This window comes from Ambystoma mexicanum, chromosome 7p (assembly GCF_040938575.1).
Source record: "Ambystoma mexicanum isolate Mex_15411 chromosome 7p, UKY_AmexF1_1, whole genome shotgun sequence".
NCBI lineage: Eukaryota > Metazoa > Chordata > Amphibia > Caudata > Ambystomatidae > Ambystoma > Ambystoma mexicanum.
Window position 1 is genome coordinate 167,026,202 of NC_090939.1, and position 24,564 is coordinate 167,050,765.

Sequence of the window (24,564 nt, forward strand, 5' to 3'; positions counted from 1 at the left end):
TACCCCTATGCGGCTCTTCACTTGGTCATACTGCCACTTTATGTGCTACCAAATCTGAGGATGGCTGCCAGGGGAGGGGCTTGGGGAGAGGGCAGTCATTGGCTGGGGGCAGTATGACCCAGAGACCAGTGATTGGTTACTACTAAGAAAGACAGATCAGAAACAAAACTGATACTGAATTTTTTCTTTACTGAGGATTCCCAGCCTGACGACGGGCAATATTCATGAGCATGTGAATCCATGCCAGACCCATGCTGGAGAACAGATGCAGGTAAGTAACTTGTTCCGAACACTTCATCGGAGACCCCATTGGCATGTGTAGAAGAGAACCAAGAAGAACATGATCACAGGAACCAGTATTTTTTACTGCTGCCATGGGTTAGTGACCCATTCTCACCATCCTCCGGGGGTAGAAAAGTGCAGCAGCTGCTTGTACCCCAGGAGCCAAAAAAAGATTAAAAAGAAAGTCTCTGCTGAGCTAAAAAGTCAATACTGGTCAGGTATTCCTCTGAGCAGTGTGGAACAGTTTTTTGACAGTTTGAGCTTTTCTTTCTTCCCCGCCGTTGAAATCGTCCTTTTTCTGGCAGCATACCAAATTCTTGTGTGATCTGCAAGCTTTTTTTTTGTTTATAGGTGCTAGAGTGGCTGTTGGCACCTTGACAGGCATTTCTTCTCCCTTCCCTTGTCCTTCCAAGATTACTAGTAGCACTGAGTGCAGGGTGTCCAGTGAACACCTGCCCCTCCAAGATGGTAGGAGTTGCAAGTAGGCTTGTCTGCAACAAACCCAGTAGTAACCCATCACTGCTGCTGTACCTTTTGTCATACCAGGGATCACAAGAATGTGGTTGCACTGTGTGTTTACGCCAGCAGGAACTGTTCCTTCATTGCTAAAACAAAGTTCAACATTTTTGACCCTATCTATTTGCACTGGCTTCTTCATTGTGGCAATCCGTGTCAGCCTTGTGATGTATTGGGACCATACTGCGCAAACATGGTCTTTATTTGGGATATTGCCTCTCCGCTGTACTCTATCAGCCCATCTGCGAAGGACATCATTGTGGTGCCCTGCCATTTGTCATTGTCATTTGAGTAACCTCCCAAGGAGTAATATGGTCCTTGTAGACACTGGCAGTATTTTGTGTTGCCATTGCATAACGCTGGATCTAGATCAATGCTCCTCAACTGCACACTATGTGCCTTGAATGTGCCCTTTATCCCTTATAGTGCAAGATATACCAAACAGAGTACTAGCTATTCAATGTTTCTACATTCTGGACGTCCGAAATGGTGTTAAACCCCAACACCTTAAGTAAATCATATGCCATTCATACTTCCTGTTTCATTAGTCTAAGAAAACTTGTAGGGGTGGCCGGCAAAAAGTGAGACATTTTGTCTTGCCTCTTTTATAGACATTAGCATTTTTCTCTTTCCAGTCCACCCCCCCACTTTATATGGCCACCCATATAACAAACATCCCTTCATCCACTTCAACAACCACGACCAGTGTCATACAAAACATCAAAGTACTAATATATTTCTAGACTAAACATCTTTATTGTTATCCCTACATAACGGAGGTCGGTTAGCCATCTTTGCTTATTCCTGGAGAGGAGAAAAAAGGTTATCGAGAAAGAGAAGGAGAAAGTAAAAAAGGGAGGGACGGAGAGACAGAGAGACACACTCTTTTTCCACCAAGGCCGACCGGGTCCCAGACCTTCCAAAAAAACAGAAAACAAAAAATGAAAAATTTAAAAAATGGACTAAAGAAAAAAACAAGAAAGTTAAAACATTTAAAAAGAAAGGAAAACAAACAGGCATGTGCCACTGCACACCACCCTGGCGTGGATCCACAAATGTCTCTTTTGGCTATGCCCTTACTAAACATTACCTTTTCTCAGGTGCTGTTAGAAAACCCAAGAGATGCACCCAATATCTAACTCCTTCATATGAACGGCGAGAGGAGTACAGAACACCACCTCATATGGACCCTAATAATGGTCCTGTTGTAATATGGTCAATGCTGTGTATGGAACCATGGTCTCGCTTTATACAGGAGTGGTTCCTAGTTCTCCCCACCCCTTACCGTGTCCCACTACCACCCCTGTATGCTTCCGGATTGTCCCCAGGTCAATTATTTATGCCCCCTCACCATATAATATGTCTCTTTCCGTCGATTCATGAGCTGTTCATCGGAGTGGGAAAATAAATCAAACTCCTGTAAATAATCCAGAGTTGCTAAAACGGGGGCCGTGCAAGTCCTCAAATTGTCTAGTCATTTTACCAGTCCATTAACATGTACTTTTAAGTCCTCTGTCCTTCCCTGAGACTTTTTAACAGTGGCCTTGTGTAGACTGCGTAGTCTAGGATCCATGTGCTACAAAAATTACATAAGCCCAAAAAACTGTTACATTTCCTTCACAGTACTGTGCCTAGGGCTGCCGCCCTATCTGGGAATATTTTTTCCATTACAAAAATGAGTTTTCCCAAGTATAGTCCCTCCTGTTGGCAGTATTGTAGCTTCTTTTTATCTGCCTTGTATGTTTTGTGAGCCAGCAATTACAATAATGCAGCAGAACCCCTCCTGCACTGATGATCCTTTTCACTACATACCAACCGATCATCCACGTACTGGACGATTTGTGCTAAGCACCTGACATCAATGTAATCTGTACTGGGGTCACAGCTCTCAGTAACCCAACATCATGTGGATTAACAGTCCATACTTGTGCTGGCACATGTCGCATGTCCTCTTAAAAAATAAAAACATCTGAGTTACCGCTGCCATCGGGGGGCACTGTACTGCCCTATATTGCACCATATCACATCACAGGGGATGCAGATTCCCCAAAAAATCTCCCCATTTTGTTCACTGTTCTCAAATAACTCCTTATCCGTCATTTCCTTTAATTACTCTGTCCGGTCTATAGATAATATTTTGTGCGCCACTCGCACCCGTCCTGGTCTGTTCCAATCGGGACTACTCCTTCTCTTTTTCTGACACTACTAGTCCTTGCAAATCTAATGACAATATTGTCCCTGTCACCATCTCAGGTGGCATCATGAGTCAGGAAATAAAATCTGTAAGTACTCGCCAAGACTTTGTCGCAATTTGAGGCACTGCATTTACTAATACCTTAATACCATAACAAAAAATATATCTGGGACCACAGTAGCGCCATGGACTACTGACTCCCTTGCTATTGCATTGATTACCATTGCTTGAGCTACACACATCCCTGGAGTGGAACACACTACACCTTGATCTCTGACTGATACATTTTTGAGCAGATCCCTACCCAACAAGTTCACAGGGGAACTCTCTGAATATAACAAGGGGGCTCGTACTACCTCCCCTCCCACATTTATATCCAGCTCCTCGGTCTATGGAACTGTAGAAATAGCCCCAAAGAATCACTGCATGTAAAGAGTTTTTACCTGATAATGGAAAGTTCCCCTCCATGATGCATGATTTGGTTGCACCTGAATTTACCATAAATATAAATTGCCTATTTCCACCTCTACCAAGGGCTCCTCTTCAAGGTAGCGGTTATCAATAGGATTGGACATGCAAGTTATTTCTGTGGGCTGTCCTAATCAGAATATGTATTTGTTCCGTCGAATGAAAAAGAGCCGCCCCCGTCATTGTAACTCCTTGGAATGGGGCGCCTGTACCCCCCGCCATTCTGTTAAACTGTGTTCCCTCACCATGCTGTATGTGTTGCCCATGTTGCCCTTACCTGTCAGTCCCATAAGGGAACTGATTTTGACCCCATCGCCAAACTGCTTACTCCTTACTTGAGGCCCTTGGAATCCCTGCCCTGGAGGTGATGGGCCATAATTAAATCTCATCCCAGGCCTGTTCCTGCACTCCCTTGCAAAATGACCCCATTTCCCGCAACACCAGCACTGTGATGGTCCTAATCCTCCTCCCCGAGGCCCTATCCTCCCAAATCCTCCTTTTCCCCTTGCTGCTCCTTCATGCTCCCACCCCATTGTCCTTGTCCTCCTTCGCCCCATAGTGCCGCAATTGTGGCATTCCCAATTTGAGTATCTCCTGTCCTTTCCCTCATAGCCGGTGCCTTCACTGGTGCTTGAATGACAACCTTATTTAGTTTATTTTCCACTAGTTTTGCGTCGTCAATTTGCCGCTTCTGGACTGTCTCCCTGTCCTCCTTGATTCTCTTAAAATTGTGGACTATTATACTTTGTATCTCTGGCCACCCTTTGGCTTCAATTCCCACAATTGTATCTAGTGCCTTCGGACCTCTTTTGGTAGTCCCCTCTTTACAAAAAAATAGAAATATGGTACCGTCTCAACTCTCCACATTTCCTGTAACTTACGAATAAACCTAACTGGGTCCTCATCACCTATTGTGCACTGCATTAAAGAATGGAAGTTGAGGGTATCTGGGTACATCCTTCGTGGGGCAGCCCATACCTTTGTCCTTACCTCATCAAAGGCTGCTCCATCATGTCCATTATCTGCAAGACCCCAGCCCTTGCCCATCTGTCCCCAGCCTGGTCCCCGACTATGGTGACCAGTAAACTTAGTCTCCTACTGCTAAGGCTACCCCTGCTGTTCGTTTTTCAAATTCATTAATCCATTTATTAGCTCCGTCTTTAAGCTGGGGGAGAGCATTAGTCATATTATTTCTGTCCTTTTGAGGCCATGGCACATACTGCGTTATCCCTACTCCTTTATGTATTAGAGGTATCTGCATATCTGTTTCGTTTTCTACCCCTTTAGTATTCTTTTGATCTTGTACTACCATGATTAAATCTAGTGTATTTCTTGGTCTGTCCCTCCCCACTGTCTCTTGTGGCAGGGACAGGTTTCTCACTGCCTCCTCTCCTTGATCTCTTTCTTAGCCTGCCTCTTGATTATTTCTACCACCTTGATCTTCCCCTCCATTATCCCTTGCTTGTTCTAATTCTTGTCCTAGGACTGTCCATACACTCTGCCAATCATCTTTTTCAACACAAACATGTCTTATTGCCCCCAAGTTTAAACCTAAACAAAAAAACTCCTGACTGCCAATCACCTATTTTCTGTACCGGTACCCTTATTTCTGGTGATAATTCTTCAGGCACTTGTAACCATACCAACCTTTCCTTCAATGCCGTTAGCTCATTGTCAATGTCTACTTGTGGACCCCCTGGGTACACTAATGCTACGGGCATATTGGAGCTTGCGGATGGGTTGTATGGAGGTGCAAAAGCTCTCCAGTCCCCCTCACCTTGTTTCTAATCCTGATAATCCTGTTGACACTCTACCTCTGGAGGCTTATAGACTGGGTTTTTATACCCTACTGCAGGTTTAGGCGTTACGGGGGTATATCCCCTTACATTGGATGTCTTTTTCACCTTCCTGATCTCCTAAATCCTCAACTAATTTGCAGAGATCTAGAATATCTTCTCTTTTTTTGGGACTTGTTCCCTTCATATTTTGCTGCTACAAAGATGGACATTGTTTCTAGCATGTTTCTATTATGGGAGCCGTGCTCTGGCCAGGAGCAGGACCCTCCCCCCACCCCCTTACTTTGTTTCTGCTATCAATTGTTTATTTGTTCTGTCACAACACAGTGGCAGAACCCTATGCATGTGTTATGAGTTTCTTCCTCCATAATGTTGCGATTGTCCGTAATGCTTCACTTATACCATACTGATATGCTGCACATGCTTCAAAAATACACAACCCACTTTTCCCCCACCCACTTTTACACTTTCTCCACTTGGATTACACACACATACACCCCCCCGCGCGCGACTCATCCACCTTCCTTTCTTTTTTACCACCAAAGGACAGCAAGACAAAATATAAAAGACTAAGATCCAGGCTCATTCCTTATAGCGAGCCACTACTTTTGATAAAATCCAGGCTCATTCCTTATATTTGCAGAGCTACTACGTAATACCACTTATTGCTTTTATTGTCATAAGAAGAAGACTGTGTGGTAATGTTATCTCCCAGTCCTTATAAGCTGGGGATCCTTTTCCATCCCTTTTCCATTATAAAAAGTAGAAAAACAGAAATACGTGACAATTTCAATACATAACCCACTATCCAATCTTATGCCTCATCACCAAAAGTCCTATTTTAAACTTTATCACCAATACTTCATCACCAAAAGTCGTATGCCATAATACATCACCAAGTCCTTATTACATTGACCTTGTACATCACCATATCTTTCATATCACCAATATCTTTCACATCACCAATACATACATGTTCCCATTTTATCACCTGAAAGATTATACTCACGTGGGCATTGTTCACTTGAGTTTCCTTCTGTTACGAAGTCCCCGTGCCTGTCGTTCTGGCGCCACGCCCTGCTCCAGTTAGCAGAAAGGATCTCTTTTAAAATTGCTTCTACTTAAGTCGCTCAGGATACATGGGTTTTTAAAGTTAGGATTCTGATCACTACAGTTGGGCGTGGCTGACCTGCCTGGAGCTTCGCAAAGCACTGGGGAAGAAACTAAGTAACACGTCAAGGGGTCACCACTGAAAGCGAACCCCAATTTACAGGGGCGCCCCTTAAATACAGGGGACCCATAATCACCATAAACCAGAGTAAAATGCTCCCCTTTAGGGAATTGAAAGCCATGAGTCTGTCTTGCAGGTGATGATAAGACTTTAATCTTTACAGATCATGGGGATTGGGGAAATGACCGAGGGCTCTGCCATTTCAGACCGCTGTCGTCCGCTGACTCCCAGGTCCCTCTGAAGACTGCTGCTGGGCCTGGGGTTTAAATACTCTTGACTTGGTCACTGGATACCAGCAGAGCTCCTCCTAACTTGTCTTTCTTGCCATACAAGGGATGCTTGCAGTGTCTCCAGTGTTGCATGACCAGGTTCCCTACTTAACATAATGCTGTATTAGCAAGAATACTTTGCCGCTCTTGTTTAGTGTAATTTACTATGTTATAAAGATTCATACATAAACACATCTTCCCGCCATTCCCTCAACATTAACTCCAGAAAATATTTGATGTGGACCAATAATTCCTACAAAAAAATACTTGTTTTTATAATTCTCTGTCATGCTGAATCCTTTTTTTAGTCTCCATTGGCTTGTGATTGACGGGACCAGTTGCTCAACCACTTCGTACTCTCCAACCTGCCTAGTCTATATTTAGCACAGCTTGACTTTACTGTGTGCTTTGACATTTGATTTTTAAAAGTACACAGAATAACATTTACACATGTTTTTTCAACTAATTTATTTGTACATTATATATAAAATACTTACCTATATTTAGTGACTGGCCATGCCTGTGTGTGATTATTTTTACACGAAAAAAGCTTTCTCAGTGCTTTAGTGCTTAGAGAAGTCTTGCCTCATTTGTAAAGCGCTTGAATAGTTTTGAAATGTAGGAAAGAACTGGGGTCCTTCCCAACAGCTGGTAAAATAGCTGGGAGTTTCTGCAAGAGAACGGTTTGCAACCTGTAGGCACAGGTTTCGATCCAGCTAGAGGTAATGTAGCCCTTCAGCCTTTTGAGAATGATGAACTGAACGCTATCAAATTGGGTATTGTGAGGAGTCTGCAATGGGAGTCGGACACAAGGTCGTCATTTTGAGTTGAACGACTTTTATTAAATGAAAAATGGTTTGGGGGAAATGCCTATTGGACCCTATTCTGAAGAGGCTTTTCCCTACCTAAAAAACAAAACTAAGGCTGTCTGTGTCAGGATGTCAATAACTGAAAAGCCGTCCTGGTTTCCAAAACATCCTATCCTGACCCTCCCACTAGAAACAAAACAAAGGGTGCAAGGAAATGTCTTCAACCTGATACTGGCAAAAAAAGTGTTTGCAACCGAAAATGAGAATGGCTCAACAAACATTTTCACCATGGTGGGAAGACCTTGGATCCTGAGGGTGTTCCCCCTTCCGCTGGATTCTTAAGCAGAATGGCAATTGTCTTTTAATAACTGTTCCTTTGTGTCTCTCCTTGATTCATAAGGTTTCTGTTTAGGCTACAAGTTCTGTAAGTCTTTCTTTAACCTAGGTTTCTACTCTGTTTAGAAAACAATGTCCTACTTTATTTCTGGTAACTTTGCAAATAGCCTGGTGTACTCTCCTGCCAGTACTTGTCTTGTGATTTCACTGCTTGGTGTACTCTTTATGCAAAAAACATGGGGGTCCTCTGCCGGACATTAGTCCAGTTACGAGCGCCATACCTAGATTCTTTAGCTCACTATCTTTCACAGAGGAAAAATATCCAAAGCATATTAGTCTTTGTCCTGCCCTGGGACAGTCCAGCACCGAAATGCTAGGCAATTCTCCTCTGAACAAGAGTACCAGCAGTAACCCCAGGCACGCGTTTCGATCTGGTTGGACCTCCTCAGTAGGGTGGAGCTGTGCCTCTCTAAGAATAGTGAGAAGGGGTCCACGTCTGGATTCCCCTAGTAACTCCCTTGCCAGGACTTCTTGTGTGTTTCAATTGCCTGGTATGTTTCCTTTGCCAGGACCACTTATGCATTTCAGTTCTTCTGTATCACCAAAATTGTATATGTTCTTGGTTTGGGATATCTGTGGTAATGCTTGCTCCAGTTTTGCCCCACCCTTGCATCTCGTGCATCTGTAGCTCACTGGGGTTTGAATCTGTTCTTGTCCTTTTCTGCATTCGAACAAACTTCTTATGTTCTGTGCAATGGTATGCCAGTAAAATTGTAGTTGGCGTGGTTGCCAGAACGCATAGGGTCCCTACTAGCTTGCACTTACTGGCTCTCTCCAGCGTCTCCAGTTCGTTTCATGCTTATGCAGTGAAGCTCTTTCACTCGCTTCCCATTCTAGAGTGCGCAGGCGTCTTTCCCGCTTCCTTCGCGACTCCACGTTCACACGCCTGCGTCTCTTCAAGTCCCAGTCTGTAGAATGCTGCCTCTTCAAGCTGCAATATGCCCTGGAACTATCTCCCGGTTCCCAGCCTCTCCACAGCACTTCCTGCTTGTGCACTTAATTTCTCCTTTGATACTGGTGGTCTTCTCTATTCCGCCGCACCGGTACGTATTTCTTGTGCTGACAAGACTCTGCATACGACCGGACGTCTTCTCCTGCACTGCTTCTATCTTATGTAGTGCAGTTGCTATCTTTAAATGTCCCGCAAACAGGTAGTTTGGAAATGGACTGACTGCATGTTGTGCTTCGAGCTCTTGATACCATGCACAAACTCCTTCATCCTCCTTGTCTCAGTACTTGGGCGATTCTGGGAGTTGGAATCCATCGTGTGTAGACACCTCTTAATGATTTTACATACAGGTACCTCAGAGGTAAAAAGTGTAGTGTTGGAGGTTTGTGTCATAGGTGGGGGGTTTGGCCAAAATGAAAGTGAGAAGAGGTGCATCTACTCCCCACACAAAGGGGGAACTAACACTAAACAATATGCCATTAAGGTATTGCACATTAGAGGGTTTTCCCCATGAAAGGGGGCTTTGGGTATAAGTCTTCCTCAGGGCAAAGGAGGGTTGGCGGGAATGCTGTGTCTTGTCCAATGAAGTCAAGACATCTCCCCGGTAGTTGTCTCCTCCCATGTGATCTTCCCTCATGTAGCCACCCCAAGGGTTAGGATTGGGAAGCTGCTGCCGTCCCCATGGCCCATGGGAGGAAGTTGATGCCCGGTAATCTGTGACGCCATTGGATTCATCACAGTATCCACACATCTTTGCACCATTTAGAAGCGGTAGATTTCCATCATGAAGTGCCATATAAAAATTTGATCTTACTAATGGGATTACACACATTAAGAGGAAGTATTATTGCAAGGGGGGGAGAAGCAGTCAGTAGCAATTAAACTCTGTAAGCAAGCCTACAGAAGGACCACATGTGGCAAATGTATCAAGAGTAGGGATGAGAGAACTTGTTCTCCACTGCTACTGTATAACCGTAGTATACTTTTCACCTATTTTCAAGTCAGTAGACTGACAATTTCCTGGTTTACTCCATTGAATGTATTGTGATGAATCCGATGGAGTTATCACTGTTTTCCCAGGGCTAACCTCCTCCCATGTGACCAGGGGACAGCAGCCCCTACCTAATCCTGACTAATTGTATGAGGGAGGATCACATGGGAGGAAACAACCTCCGGGAGAAAGTGGCGGGGCCTACGGATGAGACCTGGTATGCCCCTTTTCCCTTTACAGGATGAATCTCCTATAAACACCCTAATAGCATATTGTGGTTCTTTCTCTGCAGTTCTTTAGAGCAAATTTCAAAAATTTGTTCACCCTTGGGACATGTTAAAACCATTCCTCCAATGTTTTCTTGACAGTTAGTAAACCAAAACTATTCCGTGGCGCACCTTAACACTGCAGGAAGTAAGGGGAATGCAGAGGAAGCCCTGAGCACAGGCAACACTCTTAATTGTTTTGAGCATACAGCTGTGCCTGGGATGTTTAACCTCAAGTGCCAAGGACGAGCTATCTCGTCCTTGACATTACCTCTGTGTTGCCAAGGACTAGATAGCGTGTCCTTTTTGGCACTTTGTTTTGTGCGATCCCCACACCTGTGGGAAGGTAGGACATGTGGTGTTTGCGGCGCGTTTCAGTAGAACTAGTCAATGATGACACAACCTATACGAAGTTAGATGGCGTCTCTCTCCATAGAATAACCTTGATAGAGAAGGCTATCGACAATGCCTTCGAGAACGAGTGGATAAGTGATAAGACCTACCAATTCTTACTCAATAAACACCAGTGTTCTACGGGTTGCCAGAAATAAATAAGGGCAGTACTAATCCACCTCTCAGACCAATAGTAGCTGCTACGGACAGTGTATTCGACCCACTTGCCATCTACGTGGACTGACTACTACAACTATTAATCCATAGAATCCCTACCTATCTCAAGGACACCACAGACTTCTTGAACTGCCTGAAGGACATCACAGCCCTACATTCGGAATGCATCTTGTTCAGTGAGGATGTTTGCAGTCTATACACATCTATTCCCCACGATGAAGGTATCGATTCAGTAAATTGGCTCCTGTTGAACTCACCTAGAATAAGGGGCAATCTTGAATTTGTCCTAGAATTGTTGAACTTGATACTTTATAACTACTTTCGTTTTCAAGGCAAATACTACATCCAAGCATCAGGAACATATATGGGGTCAGCAATGGCCCCAGTGTATTCTAACGCCTTCATGTACAAATTCGAACAGCATAATGTTCTGGACAATCCAATACGCTCACCCAAAATCCTGGTCTGGAAGCGCTTTATCAATGACATCTTTGGTATTGGTGTGGCTCTAGGGAAGAACTAGATCATTTTTTGAGCTACCTCAACACAGCAAACCACAAAATCAAATTTACAATGGAAACCGGAGCCCCCACGTTACATTTCTTGGATGTCCGCCTAGAGATAAGGGAAGGTAGGATTGTTAAGACTGTAGACGACAAACCCACCGATGCCAATAACCTCTTACACCACACTAGCTTCCATCCTAGACCTATGCTTAAAAGCTTACCCTACATCCAGATGCTGAGACTTAAGAGGCTCATCTCTGATCCAGCAGGCCTGAATGCTTATCGGTAGTAGACAGATTTGAGACAAGGCGATACCCAGGGAATGTACTAGAGGAAACCAGGATGAGAACAAATGACATAACCAAAGAACTGCTTTTAACACCAAAGGAGAAGAATAGAGACACTCACTACTGTAATCTCCAAATTTTCAAGGCAAAGTTTTCAAATAAGCAAAACCATCAGAATACACTGGGGGTCCTCCACAATAACCCCACCATGCTGAAACTATTTCCTAAAGCACCTATGAAGGCGTTTAAGAGGGGACGAAACTTAAGAGACAGATTGGTAGCTGAAAGACCAGCAAGAAAGAGACCTCCTGTTGAAGATGAAGAAAAAGGGTACATTTCCGTGTTTGAATTGCACAAACTGTAACAATGTGATCAAAGGAGATACTATATCCCATCCCCAAACAGGGAGGAAGATCAAGATAAGAGACTTTGCTACCTCCATATACTCTGGGGTCATCTACTCCATCAAATGCTCATGCGGGAAACTCTGTATAGGCCAAACCACAAGACCTGCCAAAGATGGGTGGTCTGAATATAAATCAACCATAAGATGCAAGAACTCTAAATCACCTGTGGCCAGACCCTTTGCAGAACATCAGCACACCATTGCCCAGTTTAAATTTCAAATCATTGAAGTTGTCAAACGACCACAGAGGGGCGGGGATTACCAGACCCTGCTGTCTCGAAGAGAGAAGTACTCGATTGACCGTCTGGACACTACAACCGAAGGGACTCAATGAGGAGCATTCCCTGGATTGTTTTATACAAGTATGAAAGAATTAGAATAACTCCAAAGGGGATGTCGACTTGGGGAACTCTGCAAATTGTCCACCACTCGTATAACATAGGAGTTCTGGAGAATCTTTACTGTACCTGGATCCATGGACATGGGCTCGCCTCCTTGAAAGCACGCTTGCCGTATGCTGATTGTGTTAAGAACTATTGCTATTCATATAGTGGCACTGATGTTGATATATACTATGTTTCTCTTTAGTAGTAATTATACACTAAAACCGGTGTTTACACATTGAACAATTAACTGCCATGAAGAAGACTACGCCCTGGATATTTATAAGATCCGTAGAACTACGCAATATATTGGTGTGATATATCTGACTTAGTGAGCCCTGAGGTTTATACCAGAGCGGGGGTATGTAGGCATTCCCATTATTTGAGACATAGAGACACAGACAGAAAGCCCAATGCATTGAGTGTTTCTTCTGTCTAGTTAAACTTGCCATCCGAGTTCACTGTCAACATATGAGTGTGCCGATATGACCACTTAAGACTCACCTAGATGGTATAAAACAATGTTATACATGTCTTTGGAAACAGCCCCATAACCTGAGTTTATTACAGAGATGACTACTTAAGGCTCACTAAGACAGTATATACCAAGGTTATGCATGTCTCTATGTATATCCCCATTTACTGTAGTGTACTGGAATGCCAACTGAACTGAAGTGGCAGCACAGCAAGAACGCCAGAGAAGTATTGAGAGGGTAGATAAATATAGATATGTTATGATCACATTCTGACTTCTTTGAAGCACTATATTTTTTCACCTCTCCCATTTTCTGGGTATTGAATTGATCCACACATACGCCGAGCGCCACACCTTCATTCCGGACCCTAGCCCCAGCAATGTGCCAGATATAAACCTGTCATTACATTGCCATCACTTTGTTCCTTTTTCTCCAATTGAACTAGGAGATTAGAGACATCAACACGAAATACTATAGTGTTTATAAACATCTGAGTCCACTGCACGTTGGACACCACACTTGATACAGGGTGAATTGGTCCTTTTTCCCCCCCATCTACACTCAATGAAGTCTTCAGGACTAACACAAAATGGCGATCGGCACACATCCTTGTTCCCCTGGTTACCGATGCCATGCGTGCTGCAGTACCAATGGAAGGAGCACGTCCCTGCTCGCCAGGTATATTCTTTACCTTCTGCTGATACAAAGCGATTCAACATCCTATATTTAGTAGCCATGTCCACCCAATCCTAACATCCATACTTCTAACCTAGAAGATACGGCCCTGTCTAGGATCATCTTTCCTGACACTGCATTGAACTGCTGGATAGCCCGAATCTAACAGAGTGGAACATTACTGTCTGCCGTAGTGAACATCAAGGGAGAGCCCAACTTTCTGAACTTGTTTTAATAATGACGTCCGGAACAGACCTAATATAGGCTGACCAGATTTATATAATTTTCAGTAGGGTTCTGGACCAGCTACAAGAGCATGAATATTATGGAGCGTTTTTACCCTGTTTGTTAAGGGAATACCCTTTTGATGCAGATCTATACAGACGATATACCCAGCGGTGAGTTGAAATCGGGTCTGCCAGAGACCTCAGTTATTTTCATTTTTACTAACCGGGCACCTATGGGTAAAGTTTCTTTCACATATATTTAGAATATTGTCATTAAATACACTGCCTCGTGCACCGAGTCCTCCGCCCCCACTCCCTATTGAGTATGTTAATGTTAAAGGACATTTGTACCGTGCACTATCACCACTGGAGTGGTCCCCTGGCGCTCTGGCGGCTCTGAAAGAGGAGGGGAGGTTGAGTTAGTGGGAGGAGGCAGGAAAAGTGCAAGAGAGCAGTGATGTGCTGTTGGCGGCCTCAGCCCGGTGGGTCCGTTGGCTGAGCTGGGGTGTTTGCGGCCGGTAGTCTTTGTGTAATGTTGTGCAAGACTATGCATGTTTTTGTTTTGTTGTTGCAATGTAGTGAAGTTTGTGCGGTTTGTTGTGCTGTAGATTTTGGTTGTGTTCGGTTTGGAGTTTGAGAGGTGTATGCAGAAAGGGAAATTGTTAGTAGGGTTGGTTAGTTTGCGTTTCTATCCTGAATTCAGACGCTCGGCTTGCGCAGTCTCCCCTGGTGCGGCTCTCTCCTGATCTGGGTCCGACTGGCATACAAGGTTCCTTACTCCTCTGGCCCCCACCTCTAACATGCTCTCTCATAGCTCCCCTTATCCTCCCTTCATACTCTTGTGGCCAGTGCACCTGCCAATGTCAACCTCTCAGGTAGAGTGGTGATTGCCAATATCTCGACAATTCCACACCACTGTGGTACCTGGCGGTAACTAAGGGATGGGCGAAAGTGTTGGTGGGATTGTCTGGGGGAGTTGGCTCAGTCTTCGTGCATGCCTCCTGTGTTCCAGTCTATCCGGTGTTTTTTGCTATGTTGATGATATTGCTCCTAAATGGTGGTTACTTATCCTCACCTTTCTAATATTTAAGGGACAACTTGGCTCACCCAGTTGTACCTACCTGCAGTTTTGAACTCAATTGGACTTCCATTGCAATGCATTCCATATACCTAGCTATACTCACATGGTACTTGTAGATTTGATTCCCCAGATGAAATTATTCCCCCCCCCATCAATCAATGTTACTGGTGTCTATTTAGTAGTACCTATATTCTCTGAATCCAGTAGAGCCATTAGTGGCCAGCAGTAGTTTTAGCCATTAGTGACCTGAAATTCACTCATTTTGACTGTCGTCGTTCCCGGTACGAAATTAAGTTCCCAATTGATTGATTGACGACATTGTTATTATATGAAAACTATCAGTTTGATTTGCGCATCTGATGTTTTTGTTGTATATAGACTGATTTGACTGTACAGACATAAGTTACCACACTCAGTGTCTTTTCTCCATGTATTTTCAACAGTCCAATTAGGCTTTTGAAGAAGAGGAATCCCCTCGAAACACGTCAGCTCAATATATGGGACTATTGAACCAATCTTGCTTGCATATGCTTCACAATTAAATTGCCTTTTTTGCTGCACAAGATTTGACTTAACTATTTTTTTCATGAACTTGATTACGGGAACCGCACATTACTAACAATTGAAGGACTTTAGTCCATACGGAATTACTAACTGCCTTCTAGGCGGTAGCATATAGTGTGCAGGGGACGGGAGGATTCCAATCTTGGATCCTCTTTTTCCTCTTATTTTTCACTAGTTTGTCAGGTGGGCAAGTCTGAAAGTGTTTTTTTTCTTTTCTTTTTTTTACCTGAATTTGGGACTTTGCCGGGGCTTGCGGGTAATAAATTCTGGCCCGAATTGCGCAAGTCACACCTCTGTGGATTCCCAGGGGTGTCGTCTTCTCAGAAATGCATGGGGTTCCCTGTTTTCCTTGGTGGCCGAGACACCCCAGGCCCAATCTGTAGGTTGTTCACAAGAGCAACATTCCTCAATCTGCTCTGCCGAAAGACTTTGGGTGGGGGGGGGCTGTTACCAGTTGTTTTAGCCTTTTCCCTTTGCGCCCAAATAGGTGCCCCAACACATGTGAGGTTCTGTTTTCGTCGGGACACCGGTGAGAATGCAGGACGGTAGGACATTTGTGTTTGTGTGGTTTTCATAACGTTTTCAAACATCTGCTGCTGCACCTTTTAACACATTTTTATTTATTTTTATGTATGTACTTGTAATACACCAAAAGCCCGCAGGCATCAGACTGCATCACATAAAACAGGGATACTACATAAAACGACTTTTTAACAACCTGACCCGATCTGGCTCATTATCCTAGTATGGGAATCCTTGATTTTAAAATGTATGTTTTTAGATTCTTTCTGAAGGCCAGATGGCTTGGTTCGAGTCGAAGGGTTATGGGTTGGTTATTCCATTCCTTGCCTTCTTTTCCTAAATTTGACCTACTGTTAGTCACTGCTTTAGGCACTATACTCTTTTGTAACCTGCACAAGTACCTAACCTTGAAGAGCTCTGCCTGTACTCTTGTAAAAAATGTATGCATGCCCTACCTCACCACATTTCTCTTTACTTACACATGCTAAGTACGTCTGTTTAGGCCGTAAGCATAAAAATCATGTGTGCCATGGCTCAGTTTTTGGCTTGTGGTATTGCTTATTTCGTGAAACATTACGAAAAATGTTTCCTAACTGGAAGAGCCGTGGGAATGTAGCAGGGCATTACATTTCTCAAAATACCCAGAAGCCATTACCGTACCCGGCCAACCATGTCCACCACATAACCTTTGTTGTCATTTTCCCGATTCTTTCCCCAAACGGTGGAATTATTCCCTACATAGTTGTTGCCTGGCCTGCGCAAATCACCCCTTCCTAATCTTGGAATTTTGTCAACTTTTCAGAAATGTATGCCTTTCTGTCTTCCCATTCAGCTTTCCTACCCTCCTCTTCCATTCTGTCCACGCATGTCCTATTAAGGGCAAAATCGCCTAACTCTCACAAAACGGCTGGTAACCATATCAATTTTATTTTGGTTTCCACTCAACCTGTTCTTGAAAGCCTGGACAATGGCGAATTCAACACAGCAAACCATTTGTTTCCATCTCTTACAAGGAAAGAACCACAGGCATCTTTGTCCTTAATTTTTTGACATTTTCTGAAAATAAACACATTTTCTGCCTTTTTGGTTGTCTCTCACCCCCCTAAAGCAAACTAGAATTCCTCTGTGGCGTAATGACCGCCTACATGTGGGGAAAAAAGGGGCCGAATTTGGCCGAGATAGGTCATGTAACAAAAAAGTTACAAGGTATTGAATGGCGACATACCGAAATCCCCAATAAAGGCCTTGGCACTGAGGAGGGGGAAACCCTTGGCAGTTAAGGGGTTAAAAGATCACCAGGAGAAATGGGAGACTGCGGGTTGGAGCGGACTGCAGCTCTGTGTTGCCGAAAAAAAGAAGAGAATGCTGCAGCCACCCACACATGCAGTGAGCAGCAGATGACGAAGCGAAGAAAATTCCAAGTGGGAACGCCAGAAGCAAGCACCGTGGTCCTGGACATTCTAAACTATGAGTTACAGAGACCTACAACTACAAGGAACCCTGGCAAGAGAGTATACCAAACAAAATGCCCATGGTTGATGGACACTCCCGTCCCCTGCACACCTAAAATAACAAAGAACTTTCAGTCAGAATTCAATAAGTAATTTCAATCAGCAGCAATACTTCATGTAAATTTAAGTTAGACCAATGATATCACATTTTTTTATCCAATATTCAGCTAAAGTCTTTTATTCAACAAACTGTTTTGTATACTTCAATCATATACATCATGAAAATTCATCAAGTGCAAGTTGTTTCACAATTCTCATGTCTCATTTGGTTTATACAACATTATTTTCAAAATATAAATTTGTGTTCAAATCACAGAAAGAACAGAGGTCAGTCAATTAGACTGAACATCAAGAAAATAAAAAAATAAGGCGGCTCTAAGCGTTTCGAGAGAAATCTCTCTTCAGCAGCAAAAAGTAATTCCATGATTTCATGTAGTAAGTTAATGGCGCAAGCTCCGTTTGTGCTGTAACTGGATTCTACTTTAATGCTGTAATGCTAATCCATCCAAAATGATATTGATACGGCCATGACCGATGAATAATGTGAAGAACCAAGTATCGTCACAGAAGCTAGAACTCACTAGGTTGGGTGCATAACGAGATTGTCGAACAGCACTAGCCGACGTACCTTATACATCGTTCTTATCTACACTGCCGCAGTTAGCATGATAGTATACTTTACTCCTCCTCTGATGGATTAATGACATTTTGGCATCGCTGACAATAGATCATTCAAGTCCTAAAGACGACAAGAAATAATCTTGAGTAGGTAAACTGCACTTTGGGCCAACTCAGCTGCCACCATATCAAGGAGAAGTACCCATTATCTCACATCGGTATCAGTAATTGAAACACAAGTTAGTGAATTCTGAATAATTGATGAACTATTATGAAGGCACTAGAATTTTGTACCCTAGTGGATTACGTAAGATTGGGAATTACTTTTTGCTCCTGAAGAAGAGAGATTTCTCTCGAAACGCTTAGCCTTATTATTTTTTGATTTTCTTGATGTTCAGTCTAATTGACTTCTGTTCTTTCTATGATTTGAACACACATTTATATTTTGAAAATAATGTTGTATAAACCAAATGAAAGACACCTGAGAATTGTGATACAACTTGCACTTGATGAATTTTCATGATGTATATGATTGAAATATACAAAACTGTTTCTTGTTGAATATAAGACTTCAGTTGAATATTGGATTAAAAAATGTGATATAATTTGTCTATCTCTTAAATTTACATGAAGTATAGCTGCTAACTGATTGAAATTACTTATTGAATTCTGACTGAAAGTTCTCTTTCAGTTAATTTAGGTTTGCAGGGGATGGGAGTGTCCATCCATGGGCATTTTGTTTGGTATTGAAAGTTAGTGATCTATAAGTGAACCAGAGTCAGTTTATTCTCCCCAGCACCCTCGACATTCAGAAATTAAGGTAGAGCCAGTGTTGAGCTGTGAATGAAGGTATATCCAATCACAATTGACTCACAATGGTGTGCTTGATCTCTTTGCTTTAATTTTTTAATAGGAGAGTATACCAGCCATTGCAAGTGTGTGAAAACCAAGAAGCCCTGGCAGGAGAGTGTAGCGGGCAATCACAAGTGTCTGAATATCGGGAAATGGAGAAACCCTGGCAGGAAAATATACCAGTTATCCTGACAACACCAAAAGATAAATACATATGTGACTTTGATATTGAACAAAAGCAACGACACAAACTATTATTATCAAATTGTGAAAAGGAATCCAGGGGAAGGGAGATATCCTCTGGATAAAGGAGCAATATCACAAAGACTTTTTGTTGGAGTGATTTATTGATTTGCTCCTTTTTAACATCTTTGAAACACTGAAGGCCAAAGACCTTATGCTTTACCCCTTAAGATGTATTTCCGATTTCCTTAGACTTTGAGGGTCCAAATAGTACATTGGATATAAGACGGTTTGGTTTCAACATTTTGACACTGACCAATCTCTAGTTTTGAATTTAGGTAGGGAAACAATTCTAGTGCAGGGACAGTGAGGCATTTTCCCAACCCCTTTTTTTTTATTAATCAATAAAAGTCTTTAGCCAAAACCATATTTTTTGTCCGTTTAATTCCTGACCCGTCACAGTATACAATACAGCTTAAAAGGTTGTCTTGTTGTGACCCAATAATTCTGGTGTTGCCAGAGCCCCAAGACGACCCACAAGACATGAGGAACCCTTGGAAACCTATTTTTAAATTCATATGCTCAGTGATGTGGGCTCTCAAAAGCATGTTCAAGAGTCAGTTTGAGATTGTCTATACATTTATACAGCAAGTGCTCAGGAGTCAACTCCTGTTTCTCCCATTTAAGCGTTCTTTAGGATTCCATGTATGTCTGCTATAGTATTGTTTACCTCACAATGAGATGTCTCATGATGCTACTAGTACGTTTAGTCCTTTGAATCAAAATGCTGGCATTATTTAGAGCTCTGGTTTGTCCAGCTTTCATTGTGTGCACCTGGCTGTTGATTTTACCTTTTGGCTCAGTGGATTGAAGCATTGTTACATTGGGGAATGTGCTGACCGTTGTGGGCCAGCAGCACCATAATCCCATGCTCCGGTCATTAGTTAGTTAGCTACTGACTTAATAACAAGTTTTGATTTTACTAGAATTCCTTTAGCAAAGAATCACTGACGGCCAAAATGGGCACTCTTATCTGAAATAGCAGTCCGATTTTCTTTTTTTTTTTTTTTTGCTTTTTGAAATGTTAATATACTAACTTTGACAGTGATTTTCTTTTGGTCCTTTTTTAACTTTGTGCCAACCTTAACTGTTTTTGAGCAATTGCATAATTTGTATTTTGTCTAAAGACGTTTTGCAGCTTTGGTCAAGATATACACGCCATCTCTGAAATTATTTATTATAGAAAGTAACCATTTTCAAAATGTTCAAAGTCCTTTCCCTAATCACAGTTAAGATTCCTGGATTGGTACGAGTCCTTTCTGTATGCTTTTGTTCCAGGAGGTTTGCTTACAATATATTGCTAGCTATACTTCATGCAGTCCAAACATGGCTAACACTATTTGGTTGATTATTTCAGGAAGTCCCAACCAAAAAAGTAGACCTTTTGAGCCTTACTGAACTTGGGTGATCCTGCTGGAACCTTGGGTCAGGGCACTGATTGTATCTTGGCTTTGTGCCACTGGCACCCGAAATTGTTCCCCAAATCACTATTTTTTATTTTTTGTTGTTGATCAGGAATTCCTAACTTGGGTGCACTATATAGTAAGGTTCTTTAGGTGAGGAGTGGTGTCTCTCCACAAGTTAACATGTGTTGCGCAGAGTAAGAGTACCTGGGGTGTATCCCCACACTGCTTCTACCCTGCCAATCTGTCAACACTGTTAGCGGTCCTTGATGGCCACTTGTCCGCCTGACGCAGCTCCTCACGATCAGTGACCATGGTCATGTGGAAGGGTCTAGGAGGAATTTGCTTTTCCATTTCCATGGCGGACATGCTTTTTTCTGTACATTTTTTGAACAGGACACTATACTGGGGTATTAATAGCTATAACTTCATTGATAGTATTGGGAACATGGATATTGTTAAAGCTCACAACTAAGCGACGTCCTTTAACTTGATTCCCGGTCCATTACCACCTGCTAAACCTCCACATCTTTGTAAGGTTTATTTCTTAATTCTTGTTCTATTTGGAGGCAATGCACGATTTGTAGTTCTGGTATTATGCCGTCTTGTCATTTTTGTTGAATGGTTTTGTGCAAGTTTGTAAGTTTCATAGAGAGATTTGAGTACATGCTATTGCAATTTTTCAAGTGCAACAGCGCTAACGCCCAGACCCAGGCCTGCCTTGTCCCCAAAATCAAGGATCATTATTTTGGGAGACGGTGTCCTTTAAAATGGATGCTTCTAGTGACTGTGTTCACGCGTGAGCTGAAATTAAGTGAGGAATTGAAGATTATCACTAAGGTCTTAGGTTGTCGACTTTAATGCTTGTGGGTGTCCGAATGAGGGCGGCCAAATGTTTAGCATGTTAATATATAAGAGCAGAGTTTGTGACTCATCCTTCGAGCCACTGCTGGTTGTCTTCCATTCCTGGATCTTGATCAAGCTAGATGTCCTTTTCATCAAAGGTGGATGCCTTTGCCTAAGCGGAACATGTTCTGTACACACTTAGAAGGGATTTGGAAATGCAATATTGTGTAGAGCAGTGGTCTCATGTCTACATGGAAGAGATACTGCAATAGTGCAGAGCTTTGTGGTTCCCCACCTCTAATTCTAGAGATCAATATGAATGGGTCCATTGAGATCAAGGCAGTATGTCAGTTCATTGTCCTCAAAGCCTCTTCTGGTTTCCTCCAATTTCTAAGAGGGTGGTTTTATTTTGTGTCACTACCCTAAAACCTGTTTGCGCATAGTGCAAGATGAACCTTTACTCACTATCACTGCAGTTGGCGGGTCACCTTTTCTGTTTTTGGATCACAATGGGAGGTTTCAGATGGTCACCCGCTTAGCATATGAAATAATTGCAGATAAAGTAATTACAATTACTTTGAGGTTTTCAGGCACTAGGCCATGTAGTAAGGGTGAGTTCTAAAAATGTTTCGGAGCAGATGCAAGGATTAAGATGTAATCATTGAGGAAGTAAGCTTGGTAGAGGACTTTTGGGCTGATGACTCAAACATAGCTTATCAAGACCAAGATGAAGGCGTACAAGCATTCTAGTGACTGAGGGCCTGATTCTTAGCTTCATGATACTATATTTATATATGTATATATATTATGATTTATATAAATGCAGAATATATAGAGAAAATAAGATGTTGCATCACATAATGACACTTATGTTATTTTACATAGTGCTCGAATCTAGCTCTGATGGTGACGCTTCGGGCTTCATTACTAGTTACCACATTTTAATTTGAAACTTTAAATTGTGTTTAAAGAAAGTCACGACTGAGTTGTTTCTGGGATTAAATCACTGTTTACTTGTGCATACACATCTCTTTTGATTTTTCTAAAGCGTTACGATCATTTAGTTGATGATTCAGCAATTTCAGCAATATTTTTCATCTGTTCCGATTTGCACTTTGTGTAGCCTCTTGCATGGATTCTGCTCACCAGTTCAGGTCTGCTTTCTAACATCTTTCCATTCTTCTCTTTGGGTCTGACAGTTCTTTCTCAAATCCCTTATTAGTTATTTTCTTCTCTTGAACAGTTAGTACATCAAGGGCTGAACAGTGGAAGAATTATGCAGGAAAATGATGGACCTCTGCACTTGCAAAACCTGTCTTGCAAGAGCGCTGTTCCGGCCCAAACCCTCCACTGCCCTCCCTCCCACCCAAGAGCTAAACCTACATCTCTCAACCATTAGCAATTTCTCCAATTAGTTTCTCCTTAGTCAGAAGGCATGCTCAGGGCACTCGTATTATGCGTGGGAGACGGAGGCATTAATTTACAAGCTTGGTGAAGCATTTAGGATAATGAAACCTCTGCTAAATTGAACAGCCCAAGCCTATCATCCGTAAACAAGCACTCTCAAATGAGTGTATATATGGCTTGTTGTTTTGACCGTTGGGGTGAGTGTTGTGACAGATAAAAGGAACTGAGCAAAGTTTGCATTTCTTGCTCAGAAGTGTTTTATGTTTGAATCACTATTGCATATTTCAAATGTAAAATTCTTTGTTCGTTATTACAATCCCAAAATGGTCTTTTCTTTAATGCAAATCACCAAGATTCGGTCCCTTCTGCAGGTGCCCCATTGATGCACTTGTTTTAGTTCGTTGAGGGGATTGAGCGCTCCTGGACCGGGACAGCACCTCGAACCCCCCGCCAATATTAATCGGGCTACTCCACTCCCAAGTACTCATCTGCCGATTTGCAATACTCGGGATGGATAACAGAAAAATTGCGGGAACACATGCATAAACGCAAATGCACTCGAATAAGTGCAAACCCCATTTACACTAGTTCCAGGGTAATTGCACATGCAGAAAGCCTGTTTGTGCATGCACAGAATTCGTTTTACTGTTATTTTTCGGTAATCCAACCCCACCCCAGTTATTCTTGCAGTTTCTATCTAGAGTGTTTGTAAAAGTACCTGGCAGAACCAGTGGTGGTATTAACGATTGTGGAAGTGAGATGGCGCGTTTAAGGAATACTGGTGTTAAATTCGTGATCGCTTTTAACACTTCTGTTATTGGTCTGTTTTCTCCACTTTGTCTGTAGTACAGTTTATTTAGGGCTTGGACAATGCAGATGTCAGAGTTCCAGGGACCATAGGGGGCACGGCACAGAGCAGTGAATGGGTAGTCTTCTACTTTCTCCTTTACTGTGTCCCACTAGAAGATCCTATACTAGAGGAAGCTGCCTGAGAAGACTTGAGGTAGTTGGGCAGACAAAGTAAATTAGCCCTTTTCTTTAGCCATGGCTTTGGCTCCCAGCACCCAGAATGGGTGCATTTCTGGCACTACATCCCAGGCATTTAGGAACTATTCGACTTATATTTGCTCTCCAAAGACTACTCTCTACAGCAGGGGTCTGCAATCTTTGGCTCTCTACATGTTTTGGTCTACAACTCCCATCAGTGCTAGCCGGCATAGTCCATGTTCTTGGATCATGGGATTCATAATCCAAAACTGAGCCAAAGGATGCAGACACCTACTCTACAGGAACAGGATATTTCATTGTGGAAGGCAGACTTGCACAAGATCCTGTAAAGTCCACATGGGAACAGTGATGAAACGGAGCTATGGCGAAGGTGTGTACACATCTGTCAGTACACACTGATTTTGTGCTTTTTTGTTGTGCAGGACCAGTTAGGAGGTGATGATTTGCATGAAGCAACTGTTTAGGTTTGAGGGATGCAGAGCAAGCATACTGGGAAAGTTAACTAGTAATAGTTGAGATGTAACATCTTTTAAGGGGTGGAAGATGACGGCCTGCTCCATAGGGTATTTGGAGGGGTGGGCAGAGAGAACCTCTGCATACCATTTTCGGCTTTGATATGATATACTTTTATATCGCACCCATACACAAGTGTTTCAGGGTGCGACGAGGCAAGAGAGGGGTACAAAAAAGGACAAAAACAGCGATCCTACTAGGCCCAGTGACATTGAGAATGAGCATGTGCAAGGGAGAGGGAAGGGAAAAGTGTGAGGGCCACCGGAGGACTGAGAAGTGCACAACACATGAACAAAACA

General features: G+C 42.8%; 1 protein-coding gene across 4 annotated transcripts in view; it reads left to right on the top strand.

The window, feature by feature from the left end:
• BCL9 (BCL9 transcription coactivator) overlaps window positions 1–24,564 on the top strand; it is a 1,044,334-nt gene that overhangs the window by 483,290 nt on the left and 536,480 nt on the right. The window contains exon 1 of one of the 4 annotated variants that reach the window (XM_069635996.1): window positions 13,786–13,868. The exons of the other annotated variants lie outside the window; for them this stretch is intronic. The gene's annotated coding sequence lies outside the window, so the exon portion shown is untranslated. Of the gene's footprint in view, window positions 1–13,785; window positions 13,869–24,564 lie in introns of those variants that run through there. 4 annotated transcript variants of the gene reach the window in all.